The sequence below is a fragment of the Coenobita brevimanus genome, chromosome 61 (genome assembly GCF_032717465.1).
Source record: "Coenobita brevimanus isolate Jiangsu-jjx chromosome 61, ASM3271746v2, whole genome shotgun sequence".
NCBI classification, from domain to species: Eukaryota; Metazoa; Arthropoda; class Malacostraca; order Decapoda; family Coenobitidae; genus Coenobita; species Coenobita brevimanus.
The window spans coordinates 2484941-2500321 of record NC_137014.1 but is presented as its reverse complement, the minus strand read 5'-3'; positions in this window follow the sequence as shown (position 1 = coordinate 2500321).

Genomic DNA, 15381 nt, shown 5'->3' with positions numbered 1-15381 from the left:
ACAATAGTCTTTACCAACCTCCTTCAGTGTTATTCTGCAGGAGGGAATTCTATCTCTATCTAGCTATTGCCAGACATCTTAATCCCATATGGGGTGCCCACAAACAAATCGCCTCCATGTTGCCCTGTCCCCCATCATTTCACTGCCCTGTTCCCAGCTCGCACCCCCCTCTCTCATATACCTCTCCACGCCATCCCTCCATCACATCCTCGGTCTCCCCCTCACTCATATACACTCTCCTCATCAGTCTCTTGCTATCCATCCTTTCTACATAGCCAAACCACCTCAGTGTGTTTCTCATAACACTTTCTATCACATCCACACCACAATGTTCCTTCACTTCCTCATTTGTCAGTCTGTCTCTCCATGTGACTCCACATGCTCCTCTCAACTCATTTCCACTGTTCTCACTCTTGTGTTCCTCCAACAAGGTTCAAGCTTCACTTCCATACGTTAGAGTCGGTAACACAATAGTGTCATGCAGTAACTTTTTCACATCCATGCTCACTTCCCTGTTTCTTACCAATGCTTTCAAAGAACCAGCAACCTTTCTTCCTTGTAGCCTTTCAAGCACTTCACCATCTAAACTTCCATCCTTACTCATCACACTACCAAAGTACTTAAAAATGCACTCATATTTTCCATTTCTTCCTCATCCAACTTCACTTTACATTCAGTGACTTCATTTCTCTTGAAGACTATAACTTTACTCTTCCCTAAATTCACCTTTAGATTCTGTTTCCTACACACTTTCCCAGATTCATTTACCAAGCCTTGTAATTCTCCTTCACCTTCACTTAGCAACACAGTACCATCTGCAAGCAAGAGTACTTGGAGTTTCCGAATACTGCCCTCTCTCATTAGGGCCATTCCAGCATCCACTGCCCTACCTTGTACCTCTTATATAACCCCATCCATATACAGATAGAACTGTAATGGGGTGTATAAAAGCCCGTGTTGCCTAGAGGCAGAGCGGGCATCCTCTCTTTGGCTCAGTGGTAACATGTCACGTATGAGGCGCGAGGGCCTGAGTTTACATCCCGTCCAGACCAGTGATTAATTTGTTAAGTTTCAGTTCAGTCATTACATTGGTTGGCAGCGGTGTGGGATGTGAGGCAAGGGCCTTGAGGGCAATGCAGTGATGTTGTTGATAGCCTTACATCCCAGGGGTGAGCTGTCCGGTGTGGTCTGCAGCACCCCCATTGATGGCCTCCAGTGTGCTATGCTATCACGTGTGTTCGAAACTGACCAAAATAATCACCGGGGGAGAAAAGAGTGACGTAATGGGGTATATAAAAGCCTGCGTTGCCTAGAGGCAGAGTGGGGATCCTCTCTTTGGCTCAGTGGTAACGTGCGCACGTATGAGGTGCAAGGGCCTGAGTTCAAATCCCGGCCAGACCAGTGATTAATTGGAGACATTCTATTCTGCCACAAATAATTAACCTTCTCCAGAGTTGTTATTTATGGTACTTACAGAATTACTGACAACAAAGTAGTGTATTAGAAATTAAGAAGTGTATTTATTGTTCAGGCTTTATTTTTAAAAGTATAGGTATAGTGCTTGAGTGAATACATATGTACAAAACATACACTTTACCATGTCCAGAATATATGAGTCACATAATCATCATAATCACTGGACAGGGAAAATTTTGTGCAGTACATTTTTCTAAAACCTACTGTACATTCAATCTTCTTTACATGTACAGACATGGGCAAATATTCATCAACAATCCTCTGCCTGCACTGTATCCTCCTTCCATATATATATATATATATATATATAAGTTTTTTTTAAATTTCTCCCCAACCTACTTTCTTCTTGTGCTCTTTTGGAGGGCAGGATGGCTCAGTGGCAGAGCACCCGACTTGAGACCAAGGAGATGAGAGTTCGCAACCTGCCTGGGCAGCCCTGCTGGGAGAGGTAGCTCTCTCCCATCACCTGGCGGGGTTATATGATCTATCAAGGTCTAGCTCAAGGATTTGATTTCCCCATTTTTTTTTTTTTTTTTTTTTTTTAAATGTGTGCTTCATATTGATACAGCATAAAAGCAGTTCATGTAACACCTTCCATTGCCACAACCTGCACAATTGTTGACAAACCTTTTCTCATGCCTGTACATTATTATAAGAAAACTTTTAAGGCATCAAACCACTGACATAACACAAATTTGGCTACGTTAGTATTAAATACAGGTATGCTCAACAGTGATGCTGGGAAACTTGGTGAAGTGACACCAGTTAAACCAGTCAGCTCACTGCATTTCTCTCTTGGTAATGCCTCGACAAACAGCACCTGTAACTCTGAGTGAGCAAAAAGTCTGTGGTGAAAAAATTTCACTACTGTACCAGTACTATGGCAACAGTGAAAAACATGGTATGAATATAATACACAATTACTTTTGCTTAACTTGAGTTGTTCACTGACAATGCAGTATAGTATGTTAACTACAGTATACAGTACTTCATTCCACCAAGTTTGGCACTATCAGTGACATCATCAACGCCTGTGGTGTGGATGTAAATCCAATGCAATACGTGAACCTCTATTTATTACCTTGAGAACCAATATAAAGGCAATATCCAGTACTCAGGACCTTCATCAATGTTACAGGTGTTGACAACATCAATGCTACGGTGCCAGACTTGGTGAAATGGAGTATAGTTACAATAAAATAAAGATTTCCAGTCAGTGATTGCTGGCTGATTAACATGAACAATACATGTATACTATAATTGATCCCCAGGACAAATATGTAGGTCCTAATCAGTGTATTGTATGTATAATAATAATAATAATAATAATAATAATAATGTTATGATCACTATTATCATCATCATCCTATTCCAGTTTCCCATGACACATGATGCGGGTATGATCAGAAACATGATGGGTAAATATATAAGCAGGATCACTCAATGAACATTGTTTCTTTTGCTTTTTGTCCCCTCCCATATGTCCATGCCATTAATGACTGTTGTCATTCAGAATATTATCTCATACTCTGCATGTCCTTGCATGATTATCCTTACCCTTTTCAGTCCCACAGGTCTCTCAAGCTGAATAAAACAGTGTAAGGGTAGCAAGAAAGAAGGCTACTGGTACACTGTTGGACTGAAGTTATTAAGAGTGGGTAACACTGAGCAATGCTGCTTAACTTAGGACAAGCACCAATACTGTACATACTAAATTATCATGATTGAGGTGGCAAACTGATTTTGTTTGACCCTTTTATGCCATTATTTAACATATTATGCTCTTGCTGAGTTACTGAATAGCTTAGGCACCATAGGTAAATCAGTACTAACATTCACTGATCCTTAAGCTACAACACATAGATGATTAGTTATTATACAGTAGTTTTATCATATACCAGTTATACAATGGGTATGTTACATATTGCAATATATCTGCATGCAAGCTGTGCTAGTGTGGCATTCGTGCTACGAGTAAAAATTATAACAGCAAATCCCATTTTACCCCTCCAAAGTGTAGGGGCCAGAGACTAGGCTACTGAGGCCCAGTTTTATTATATCATATTGTTTATAAAGGCTACAACATGCTCAATCTGACTTGGTCACCTAATGAAGGCCCTCCATGTTGCCCTATCTCTGGCAGCCTCCCCAGTGTACTTTATTTAAGGGTAGATCACCAGCCTACTTCCCCTAAAGGCATTACATGACTGAAAAATATCCAATACCCTCCTGGGGTCCAAATTATGCAAAGTCATCACTCTGACAGGGCATTCTAATCACAAGACCCAAATATTACATAATGTTGACAAAAACAGTTTCCACAATCTACATGTCCTTCATCCCCTTTAAACTGAGGACATCATTTATATTTTATTCTTGCTGCCTCCACACAGTGATTTTGTTCTGTTTTAGACAGACTTTTTCAATTGCAAGAGTTTAAATGCAGCCTTCATTAACCCTCCATTAACCATAGCTAGAACAAAATTAAAAAGACATCTTTGGTCTGAAGGGGTTAATGATGCCTTCACTGGTCAGTCAATAAAGACATTTTGCACAATGCTTTTACTATTTAATTATTTTACTTCTGGGAGCAAATCAAGCCTAACCACTTCACTGCAATGTGATATACAGGTTTTTCATTATATATGTGCTATCTCAGGATGATTTTACTTAACTCGAGAGAATAAATCTGAACAACAGGGATTAGATACAGCTTTCATTAACACCCTGACTATCCGGATGCTCTCCTAGACCAAATAAAACTGTATGGAGGTATCAGTGAAAAAATGAAAATTACATAACCGGGCTGAAGGGGTTAACCCAGTGAGCTCGGAGACATAATTTTCATTTTATTCTTGCTATCTCCTAACAATTTAATTCAGTCAGAAGACTCACTGAAATGGAGGGATTAGATACAGCCTTAATAAATTCCTTCAATATGAGAAGCCATCCCTAGGTTGAACAAATTTCTGGGGATATCTGCAAGAATATACTAATGTCACCCAGATTCCAAGGGTAAAAGAGGAAGCTCACTCTTCACTAACCACATATTACTGTATACTGCTGTCAGTGAATAAAAGTATTATGTATGGGAGTGGCTGAAATTAATACATCCAGCCTGTTATATGAGTGAGGTTAACCTATAAACTGTGAGAAAAATCAGCCATGTCCCTGGTACATAAAAATTTATAAAAATTCCACAGTTGTTGTTGCCATTGTTTCTTTTGTCATGCCATATCACAAAGAATGTGATGCACATGTGTATAAAGGTTAAGATCAGTTTGTGACAAAGAGTTGATGCAATAGTTTCCTAAAGTTAAGTATTTTTCAGCAAGCCAAGATTTAATCAAACACCAGTACTCAATCCTCGTAAATCGCGGCAATTTGGGTCTGAACCACTGCCGTGATTTATGAATAATAACTCTTATGTGCAAAATTAATTTGGGTCTGGACTTTGGCCAACTCGCCACCACAGCACCCTAACTACACCAATCTAGGCACCATCAAATACAAACATACAAATTTAGGAATATTCAGCGCATGTATTAAATAGAAATAAGCTGTGTTCAGGGATCTCACCTTAATCCTATGACGAAATTGCTTAAGTGAAAGGAGTGGGCTGGTGTTGGGAAGAACTTAGAACCTCTGAGCACGTATTCTTCCCAAACTCTTTTGCCAGCTTTGAAAACTTCTCTCCCCTCTCAACACGACAAGTGAGTTCCAAACGTTGACTTTACAACATCGGTGGCAGCTTCTTGAACCCATACTGCTTAGAGCGCTTTATCGGGGGGTCGGGAGGGGCCATGGCAGGTAGGAGGCAAGGGGAAGTTTCACAAAAAAGGCAGGTAGCTCTCGTACTCCACGGCGACGGTCTATAGTGTGCAGACTGGCAGGACAAGAACAACAACATGGCGGCATTAGTATGCACACATGCCACCAGGGATGCGCGGTGGCTGGTTGTTGGGTCACGATTTTCAGTTTGAATGCAGCAGTCTACGGTTCTCCTCAGAAAAGGCCCACTTGGGTGCCTAGGTCTGTGATTTTCGTGACTTAACAGTGATTTAAGGTTGCCAGCAGTCTGACGGCCACATAGCCGTGATTTACGAATCCGTGATTTATGAACACGCGATTTACGAGGATTGAGTGTATACAGATATGAGAGGGAAGAGGGCATGCTGCGAGTCACGCAAATTTCCAGGCAAATAGCAACTATAGTTTGGCTATATCACAGACCAAAAAGCAAAAGCAGAGGAAATTCAATTTTAACTGGTCTTTACTGAGGTATGTCACAGTCAGACCCATGTCCTCTTGAAATACACCTCAGTTTCCATTTCTCGGTGGAGGTACATCATAGTTTAAGGGTTAACATAATAATCCCATCACAGAAACTCCCTGGTTTATGCAATGAATGAATTCCAATCTGAAGGGATTTGTGAAAGCTGGATTTATCTATAAGCATCATCAGTAAATATTTAGAAAATACTGGAAAAATGGTAACTGTCAATCCCATTTTACTTCCTTTGTGGTGCAGGAGCCCAAGGTTATGGTACTTTATCCTAGCACATTTACGGGATGATAACCAGCCTATTTCTCTCGATGGTTTTGCTTGAATAAGCCTCCAGTCAACCCATGAGGATCAAATTATGGAAGGCCATCACTCGAACTGGGGCATTCTAACCGCCAGATTATCTGGCACCCATACACACAGTAATAATACATAAACCAACTATAAACACTATAACAATAAACATGCTGAACACACTATTAATAGAAATAAACATACTGAACAGTAAAGACAGTACAGTAATAATAATATGAAATGCATTGTATTGTACTGTACACTCAGAAATAATAAAAATACCGGTACATTTGCTGTTATTTTTGTAGTGATTCCTGGTTCATCTGCACATGAACCCAGTGGACTGTAGACTGAAGCTGCCCATATTGTGCACTCCACCATCCTCCCTTCAAGGAATAGGGCAGGAGTTTAGGGACAGTTGTGTAACTTGACAGCTGAGCTATTCCATTACACATACCAGTGCAAATAAGTGAAGGCATCTCTCTTCTGCACCAAAAATATGGTACACACTCTCACTACACTGTATGACCTTTTGTGAGGTTAAATTTTTGAAAGCTGAGATATGCATATCCCAGTTAGTGTCTGCAGTAGCAACATCAACAGCCAGTTCCATATTATCACCTGGTAGGTGCATGGCCCCGAGGCTCAACTACCACACTCAGAATATTCAAGGGTAGGTGATCAGCTGACACGATTACCTTGTAGCATTACATGATGAAAACCTCCAGCCATCTCTTGATTAGATTAAATGAACACATAGTAGACTACATATCCTAGTACCTGCCATTCTGTATATATGATTCCTTATTGCTGGTGCTGTCATAGCTCATCACTTATCTGAACAAGAACTTTGTGGACTGCAGGCTGAAGCTGCCCACTTCCCACAGCTCACTATCACCATCCTCCTTTTGGGGGATAGGGAGGGAGTCAAGGGATAATTCTTTCAACATGCTTGGCAACAGGACAGGAATGTCATCAATAAACTGACCCAATAACAATAAACTGATGATATGTATACCTGTGATGATAAATACAACTGACAATAACAAACACACACTTACAATCACAGATATAACAAACTTAATTATCTAGAACTGTACTTAAGATCATAAATACAAATTCCCTCACCGCTTCACTATGACGACCTGTATTTTATCACTTGTACATCTTGACAGTTTTATTCTGCCTTGGGGAGACTTTTTAAACTGGAATGAATAGATACAACCTTTAATCCCCTTCACTCCTAGGGGCTCTCCCAAGTTGAATACAATTGCCTGGTGGTTGCATTAAAACTAAAATTACATCATCAAGCTGAAGGAGTTAATAACAATCTACTGATAATTATATATTTTAACTAAGGTAGTGAGTGAGCAATAAATATCTTCATAAGTTCACAGCAGAAACCCCAAAGACAGGTGTACCATGTAAATACTTACTCACTAATATAAAGAAGTATATAAACCTCTCCAGCCAAGACCATCATTTTCATTGTATTTTTGCTATTACCCGATAATTTCATTCTGCATACAATAAACTTTCCACACAGAAGTGGTCAGACACAGCCTTCATTATCAAACTGAGAAAAAAATCATCTGGTAGGAGCACGAATACAAAATCATAAGACTGGAGAGGTTAAGAAATTAGTAATGACTGTACCTGATATGATTACACCCTACAAGATAAACACAGAAACAGGAGCCGGTAAAAATCACAACCATTTTTGTATTCTATTTATGAAAATGTTTGCCTTACACAAAAACACTAAGGGCAGTATTCCTGTTAGTTAAGTAGGCTTCCTGGTACATCATCTGTATCAGGTTATTTTTTGTATTTAGTCTGTATGCACAATATCATTAAATCATTTATTATCTCATCAGAAGTGTAGCGATCTCAGTCTAGGCTACTTGGTCCAGATATTTAAGGCAAGAATGACCACTGCCTACCCCCTTGTGCATTATGTGAGCACTAAGTCCCAACCATCCCTCAAGTGTAAATCCTTAATGTCACATTTGGCTGGAGCACAATAACCCACTTAACTACCAAGTGTCCATTCTGTACCTGTTAAGTTACTATATTCCTACAGCTATGTGATGTGTGGAATTTATAACTGTATGAAGAGGATGTAGTGAGCATAAAAAAGAATAATGAACTGTGATACGCAAAATAAATAAATATGGAAGAGGTGCTATAAGAGCTGATACAGTAGGTTTACAAGATTACAGCACAATGATAACAGCCAATGTATTCTAGTCAGTTAAGGAGGTTCACTAGCACCTATTCCTTACCAGTTTATCTTTAGGTGACTGTCAAAAACATAAAAAAATGCATACAAGAGAATATGAAGGTAAGACAGGCTACGTAAATTGCTAAGGAAGTAGCGTTTGACAAACCTCCTAAGCCCATTGGCATACAGGTCCAAGCTACCATGTTATGAATGAAAGACCTACTCTACTCTGTGCAACAATGACATCACCAGTCTGTCTCCATATGACAAATCTGCTCACTCACAGCAGATCATCAAGTTTTCCAGTAACAACAGTAAGGTGAATACATTGATAGTATGATAATGTTTATGGTATTTGTTTTGTTTCATATATAAAGACTCCAACATACTTACGTGTTGGCCTTGGTCAACTAATGTCTCTCTCTCTCTCTCTCTCTCTCTCCATTGTATATACAGTATCTGTAATTACTCTATCAATACCTGTCAAGTGTACTGCAATTTATGAACAAGAGTGAACTTCCTCTTAATAAGAGTTTGCATTAGAACTCATCCCAATGTTCATCTAAACATATTGCACAAACCACTGGTGTTTGCCTATACAATACGTACACAGCAAGTTCTGCTATACCAAAAACCTTTTCTTCCTCTTCAGAAAGATCACAGAAAAAAAAAAGGGGGGGGAGCTCAAATCCTAAAATAGCAGTCCTGACTTTTAATTTCTCTGTGGTGATGCATTTATTTTAGTACGGTACTTTACCTTGGTTAATGCTAGATGATACTATTCAACCTTGGGAATCAAACACATTATGAAATTAATAAATGCATACAGACAGGTTCCACATGGTTATTGGTAAACATCAAGGAAACATATGCAGTACTCTGCTAATGCTTTAAAAAGGAATGACAGTTATCTCCACTGACACTGTTAGGGATGGTAATGAGTTCTTTAATTTTTGCAGATGGTTATGTGGCTTGGACAGGAAAGCAAACTTTCCAAACACATAGCACACTGATACTATTCAAGGAGCTTGGAAACCACAGCAAAGATTAGGGGGGAGGGGGGAGTAATCCCTTAAGATAAGAAACAAATATTAAGAAGGAAAGTTAAGTTTTGAAGAATGCAAAAACTTTTTTCTCACACCTACAGCAATCATAATGGCACAAGAAAGGTGAACCTAATAAGGCATAAGGAAGGTATTTTTCTGTACAGTGGTCCATTAAGTGAATATGACACCATGGACACAGTGCTGTACATCCTATCTCTAAAGGTATGACAGGAATGCAACACTCTGTACAGAAACCTACTTAGAGATCAGGGAGAAGAGTGAGATGATTTATTTGTCATGAGTACTTCAATCAGCCATATTTCCAAAATGAGCAGGTACAAAGAACACCAATCAGGAGGATGGGCAACATCATGGACAACTGTTGCGTAGTCAGCCCAGATTCCTGTATGGCTTTACAAGCAGGGTCAGGAAAAGGAATAATCATTGCAGTACCACCATTAGGACTATAAGCAGGTTAGGGTGGTGCTTTATGAATCTGACTATTACCATACCTATCAGGATGAACCAGGAATGTTTCAGTTCTCTCTAGAGCACTTGTTAAGTCATGCAGCTGTAGCATCAATGAATGATTACCAACAACCATGTCCATTCCCCTCCAATCCCCTGTGTTAAAATGTACACAATGTAGTTTGAGAACTTATCCTCTTTGCGGTGTCATCACAGAAGTAAAGAATATACAGTTAATATACTGTACATATATTCACACTGAATTACTGTTATTGTCACAAATAAATTCCACAACTTTGTAGTACAGTATGGGAATGTATACCAGTTACCTTTAACATATGAAGCACCAGTTGATATTACAGTATGCACACATTCACATGCAAAGAATTAAAATATCCACCTTTGGTGGATGAAACATTTATAATCGTATCAAGATACACTTATACTGTATACAATACAGTACACTGAAGAAGGCTAAGCTGGTCTCCTCTTAACAGGTACAGCACAATATTTCTCAGCAAATATTATTTTCTTATAAACAGTCAGTCATTAACATGTAAGGAAATGCAGCACATTACCTGACAGTTCTGACAGGAATAAATGTGCATTCAAAAATTCCACTTTCGTTGTTTAGTGATTACATACTTGTCAAGATTTGGCAGTACTGCTTTGTTGAATAAGGTCTTCTCATTCACATTTTTATGTATAGTCATTCATACCCTTATATATCAAAACACACACACACACACACAGATACATATATAAAGATATAAGTCACAAACAGAATACCAGTTTTCAGTAATGAATGTGCTACACTGCCTTTAATATATCTTTGATCCCTTCACAGTGAGGATGTCTTTTTTTTTTTTTTTTTTTTTTTTTTTTTTTGCTACCACCAAATTATTTTACTCAACTAAAGGGCAACTTTCTGAAATAAAAAGTTTAATCATAGCCTTCAGTAACTCCTTTCATACAATGTCTCCTGTAAACTGAATAAAATATTCTGGAGATGGCAACAATAAACCACAGACATCACCATAATGATGGGATTAATACAAGAATTTTAAAACACAAGTCAAACTGTACTGGCTAATCAGTCTCTAACCCTTTCATTACAAGACTTAAGCTGAATAAAACTGTCCTCCACTTCAAAGAACAAAATATATCATCCTATGTACTGGCTAGCAGTCACTTTAACTTATTCAAATCAAAGTCAAGGATGTGTTCCAAATAATTATTATTATTTTCATATACAGGAGCAATAACAGACTGGCTGCTACTATTATTAATCCTATAACTAACTGGGAAACTGGCAAGTTGATTTATTGATAACTAGGTAGTTTTATTTTTATTCTTTATTTTTTTACTTACTGTAGACTTGGTAGTAAATAATCAAAGAAGAAAACATATGATGAGGACTTAAAGTATTATATAAACCAGGCTATACTCACATCATAAGCTTGAGATACTGATTTACAATTTTTACTGGAGCCTACTATAGTGCCCCTATTAACTAAGTGAGGGTGTAAATGTGGCATTCATCCAGGAATCATGCCTAAATGGGATGGCCCTGTAGGGACAGCTGCTTGTCTGCAGTTAATGGGTCTGTTCAGCCCAAAAACTGGTCTAACTCAGTAACCTGATATGGCGGCAACTCATCATTTTTCTCTTATCATCTATCCTTTACATTTCTTTACCTCAGTAAGAAAGTGAGGTATGAAAGTTAATGAGGCTTTGGAATTGAAGGGGAACAGAGTTTGTTGGATAAATTATGTGTAAAGGGGAACCTGACAAGGATTTGGCCTGTTAGGCGAAGTCTGGATTTTGGAGGTTAGAAAGCACTGTGAATGTCTGGCCCATATCAATGGGCATGTTATTGACAGTTCTCCCATTTTGTTCTTTCTATTTCCTTGTTTTATTGACCCTCTCATCCCATCCTTGGGTGGGGAAAAAAGGTCATCACTGTTGTCAATGAAGATGATAATAATGAATGAAAGAATGTGGGTGATGATGATGCATGAATGAATGAATGAATGAATGAGTGAATGAATGAAGATGATGTTAATGATGATGTGACTGTAAGTAAACATGAAATCATAACTATGTATGTGTGATACTAAATAATGCCCTGCTAACTGACCCCAAGTAAGATAACTACCTAGTACAGTACAGAGTGTCTTATGCTCATGCCATTTTACAAACCAACTTGACACAACCTTACATAGCAAAAGGCAGGTAGTTTAGGCTAAAGAGCATGCTGGGTCTAATGGCTTAAATTATGAATCACACAATCCTTAAATCATTACACAAGTTGCTGGAGGTGTGGAACTGCAATAACCAAAACAGACAATATCTTGTTTAGTTTCTAACTGTCACTGGTGAACAATTTTATTCAGCTTGGGAATTTTATTCAAACAGTTTCTCCCAACAAAATAAAACTGCATGGACAAGCAATAGTAAAATATACATCAGCAGACTGTAGGGGTTAAACTACATGGACAAGTAAAAAATAAAATACACATTATCATACTAGAGAGGTTAAAAAGTGTTTATAGTATTTTCAGGATTATGTACGTGGCAGTCAGCTGGGATATTTTCAAAAATTGTGTGTGCAAAACACTGCTGTGCTTAAGGATACAAGGTATTTATAGGTATCTAATTTTTTAAACCTACAGCTATGACGAGATGATAAATGGCAAGAACCTGCATTCGGATTCACTTACAAATTTTTAATCAATTCCCACTTATTACTCACATTTGTTCGTGCAGGAAGGACAAGAACCATAGGAAGATTCTGAACTTGCTTTTTCTTGTCTTTCCTGTGAGGCAAACATGACTGAAAATAACAAACTGCAACTAGCAGAAAGAGAGAGAGAGAGAGAGAGAGAGAGAGAGAGAGAGAGAGAGAGAGAGACAGACAGAGACAGACAGACAGACAGACAGACAGACAGAGGTGCAGAATTTTTTTATATCTCTAGTTCTTTCTATAAAAACAAATCTAAACTTATATTAAGAAACCAATTGTAAGTAAGTCTGTGAATCTCGCTCCCAAATAATAAACTCTCGATATTTATGAGAAAAGAGATACGTACAGCTCGTCTTTTAGTCTATTACTCACTCGTTCTCATTTCCACACGTACAAATTCACACTTCCTCTATTCATTTACTAACATACAGGCTGCCTCATAGATCAAGATGTGTTCCAAAAAATCACAACTTTTTTCACACAACTTGTACTGTAAACTATGGAAAATCAGCCTATCAGCTTTATAAGGGAGCAATGATATGGCAGCAATGTTAACTTTACTAAGCACTTTTTCTTTAATACACTGAGCATTTAGCAACTAAGAAAATAACCAAAAAAGAGGGAACTTATGACACACTTACTGTAACACCCCTATGACCATAAGGGTGTTTCTAGACTGAAAAAAATTATATGGTGCTGGTCTAAAAGCAACTCCTAGGGCTACCAATAGCACAGAAAGGGTAAAGTAGGATAGTTTTAAGCCCCTGACTACTAGGATGACTCTCACAGAACAAAATCATTGGACTATAAAATCATCTAAATATACCTGCAATGCCAAACAGGAAATACAGTAGTGAAAGAATTAACTACACACCAAAGACACAATTTATCTCTTCTTGTTATCTTAAGATGATTACATTTAGCTAAAGAGAGACTTTTTGAACTGCAGGGGTTAGATATAATCTCTGTTAACCCCTTCAGTACATGAGGTCTTTTTCCAGGTTGAGTTAAACTGCTTGGAGTAGCAAGAAAAAAAAAAATCACTTTAACTAGGTGTAAAACTGCCACTTCTCCATCTTTAATGCTGAACTGTAAGAAGAGATTAACACTAACAAATGGTGCTAATCACAAAGTTCACTGAAAAGGATGTAATCATGTAATCACAAAGAGGCTCACTGAAAAGGATGTACAGCTGTAGCACTGTCTTATTTTGCCACTGAGCTATAGGACATAAACTCCAAAAGGACAAAAATCTATGCCTGATTAAAATGAATAAACTATAATATGAAACCACACTGAAAGCAAAAGCTACAATGTGCTGCTGTAAAACCCTGACAAAATGGCTGAGATGCAGGCCATTGGGGATTTGGCTTAACCTCTTTGTTAAGCAATTTCAGTAAAATAAATCTAACCACGGTCCATAAAAGGTATCACTACAACTTACTATAATTAATCAAGTATGCAATGTAAGGATTACGTCCTTTTTTTTTTTTTTTTTTTTTTTTTTTTTTTTTTAGTAAACTGCAGAAATATTACCACTTAACTGTTTCACTGACACATAAAAGGCTGACTTGCCCATCCCTTCCAATTCACGTCACTAAATGCACGAAAAAACTTGCGATACCCTGGAACACATCCCTAACATGACAAGGATCACCTGTTGGTACACTGTGTGCATGTAAAATATAACAGAAATCACACAAAAAATGAAGATGGGCTGGTGTGTGTGATGATTAATGAATGACAAAACCCACAGCAATATTCATAAACTTTCCTCAACCTAAAGGTACATTAGTTTCACCCATCCACTCTGAGGATGTATTTTAACTATTTTCAGATGATTTTACTCATTTTAGGCAAGACATTTCAAACTGGAGGGGTCTGATATTGCCTTCATTAACCCCAATACTATTAGAAGGCTCTCCTAAACTGCATATAAGCATCTGAAAGTAACAAGAATAAACTACAAACCACATCAATAGGTTTAGGGCAGTTAAGTATACATCTCATAGCTCATACACCTCCAATATACCTCACAACCAAACCTGAGAGAATAAAGTAAAAATGGCAAAACTACATTATTTATGATACAACTTAACTGCTATGGAAACTTATTTAATATAAAGACTACCTAAATTCTTTAAGATTAGACACTGACAGTAGTGTTCAGGACAGGCAGAAGTGGGAAAAAAATGATATGAAATAAGTAAGGAAGAGCATCCAAAAGGTGTTCTAGTTAACCCTCTCATGGTTATGACAATTCTAGCACTGTTCCCTTAACCCTCTGACAGATGAGACAACTCTAGCATTATATTTCCACTAATGTTAAACTATTCTATGCTGTAATTCCTTGTTTGTCTGCAAATTTGTACAAGTGTGTGAAACAGGTCCTAAGTGCTTACAATGAATGAATGAATGACACTTTTAGGCAGCTTTTAAATAAAAATAAAAGCCTTGTTATACCTGACTGAAACTACAGAAACATTCTCTCTCACTTTCACTACCCTATACTTACCCTTATTCTGTATTTTTCTGCCATTCTCATTATCTCAGTTTCTAACCACTTCATATCAATGACAATTATTAATTTACTCTTGCTGCTACCTATTTTATTCAGCTTATGAAAGCACCCAACTAGTGAAAGGGTTAATGAAGACTATATCTAACTTCTTCAGTAAAAAAAAAAAAAAAAAAAAAAAAAAAAAAAAATCAAGGCTAAATATGATCATCTGAGAGGGAAGAATAAAATAAGAAATACATCATGGGATTGAAAGGGTTGATAAGTGTTACTCCTTTGTGTACGAACTGGTCAGTGCTGGATCAATCTTCCATTGTCTTTCTT